Here is a 2592-nt window from a genome sequence, read left to right as displayed (position 1 = left end):
GGGTCCGCGTGCCGCGCGGTGGGGGGAGGAGAGAGAAGGTGAGGTGGCGGCGCGGGATTGGGGGAGAGTGGCGGCGGGGTGACGTGGCGGGCCTCGATTGGCTGCAGCAACGTGGCTGGCAGACATGTCCGGCTCGGGCGGACGTGTCCGGCGGCGCGAGGACGAAAATGGCTAGGGTTAGGGGGATTCATCCGCGAATTTCGGGGGAGAGGGCATATTTATAGGTAGAGGGAGCTAGGAGAGTCCAAATGAGGAGCGGTTTTCGCCCACACGATCGTGATCGAACGACCGAGAGCATGGAGGGGAGTTAGATGGGTTTTGGGCCACTTTGGAAGGGTTTTGGGCTGCAAAGAGAAAAGGGGGTTCCGGGCTACGCGGTTAACCGTTGGAGTATCAAACGACCTCCAAATGGCACGAAACTTGACAGGCGGTCTACCGGTGCTATACCTAGGCCGCTTGGCAAGACTCGGTCCATTCCGAGAACGTTTAACACCCGCTCACATCGAGAGACGGAAGGGGAATGCCGGAGGGCATAGGAGCGTCGGATTGCAAAACGGACAACGGGGAAAATGCTCGGATGCATGAGACGAACACGTATGCAATCCAATGCACATGATGACATGATGAAATGCGACACGCAAGCAAATGACATGGCAACGACGGCGAATAACTGGCAGACACCTGGCGCATCGAATCCGGGGCGTTACACGCCTGCTGTCATCCCCGTCAAGGCTCTTGCCGGGGGCCTCGTGGTCCTCCTTGGCTGGGATCCCGCCAAGGGTCGTCATCTTCTATAGTGTGTATCTGATCTTGAATGTCTTCACAAAGATCTGCATGCCACCACGGGGATGTCTCCCGAATCCTTGCCCCACGGGGGCAGTGGACTCAAGGGTGATTCGCTCCGTAGGTGTGGGGCGAGCTGCCACGGCAAGGGTCTTGCCGGGTTTGCTAAAACCGCCCCCGGCAAGGGTCTTGCCGGGGGAGTCCGCTTCGTCCCCTTTGCTCTTTGTGGTCTTTGCCTTGGCGTCGTTCTGCTCCTTTCGAGCTTCGGCCTTACCTTGGCTTACCTCCCTTGCCTTGCTCGGTGCGGTGGCGTCCGTGGCTCGGACTGCCCGTGCATAGTTATAGGGGTACAAAAAGTGTACCCCTCTTTTTGTACACCGACATCTATAGTCCTTATAGCTTTAAATGTGACATCTCATATGCCAACAAGGTGTTGTCCAATGTAAATCTGCCTGACACAAGGCACTCTGATTATCCGAGATGATCTCCCCCAAAATGCACTTCAAACAATTGGCGATAACTTTAGACACCAGTTTGTACACGATGTTGCAAGGCTAATCAGGCGCAAATCTTTCAATTTCTCTGGATTTTTAACCTTTGGGATAAGTACCACTATGGTATCATTCCATTCCTCCGGTATACTGCCGCTTTGCAAGACATTTAACACCTCCTGTACCACACTATCACCAACCAGATCCCAATACTTCTTGTAAAAAATCACTGGCATGCCATCTAATCTGGGTGCCTTTAGATCACCTATTCTGTCAAGGGCCAACTAGACCTCATCGGCCATGAAATCCGTCATCAGAAATACATTCATTCTTTGGGTAGCCTTTGAAGTAACAATGTTGATGAAATCAGGGATACCTGCCACGAGGGTAAACAAAGAGGAAAAATAGTTAGACACGAGAGCGTTCAAGCCCTCCTCCCCTTCCATCACCTCACCATTCTCCTTCCTCAACCTCTTAATAGTTGTATTTTCTACGAACCAACCTGTGGTTAGATGGTTAGAGGGACAGTGGTATCCCCAGCCCACCAGGGTTCACGTCCTGGTGCTCGCATTATTCATGGATTTGTTTCAGGATTTCCGGCGATGCGCTTTCATTGGGAGGATGTTCGAAAAGAATAGTTGTATTTTCCGATTTACGAGTTTAAATGGAATGTAGAAGTTTATTTTGAAAAGAAAAAACCATAACGTTTGGAAAGGCCGATTTTTGTTCCTGGTGTTTGTCTTCAGATTTGTGCGTTCTCCCCGTAAGGCCTCATTTGGTTGCCCCTGATCCCTCTGTAACCCGACCTTTTCCCTGGTAGCCGCCACCCGTGGAAGCCCTTCCCGGGGCTATGTAGCTGCTCATTTGGTCAATGCGAAAGAGAGGGATATCTGGCCCCATCCCCGTTAAATCCCCGGGCTAAATAAAAACTACCCCTGACCCATGGAAGATTCCCCTGCGGTGCTCTCTCTTCCTTGCTTGCTCAAACAACCGCCGCCGCAGTTCTTAGACCAACACATCCCATCCCCGCCACCATGCAACGCCTTGGCTGCCACAACGCCACCCAGGCGACCACACCATCGTTCCGCCGCGACACCGATGAGCCCATGGCTTCCGCTCACCCACTACCCCCCAACCCCCCACCCCGACAGTGCCCGCCCTGTACTCCTGTGATTGTGATTTTGGATCTTACGGCAGCGAATTTCCTCCCTTCCCTGTAGCTGGCGGCTGTGATGCTGATTTGACAGAGGTTGAAGATGAATCTTGCTAGTTCAATGGATGCGTCGGGTTGAAGAGGAGTCTTGCTTTTTTTTTTTTC

Source organism: Triticum dicoccoides, chromosome 4B (genome assembly GCF_002162155.2).
Source record: "Triticum dicoccoides isolate Atlit2015 ecotype Zavitan chromosome 4B, WEW_v2.0, whole genome shotgun sequence".
Classification (NCBI taxonomy): Eukaryota; Viridiplantae; Streptophyta; class Magnoliopsida; order Poales; family Poaceae; genus Triticum; species Triticum dicoccoides.
This window is presented reverse-complemented; position numbering follows the sequence as displayed.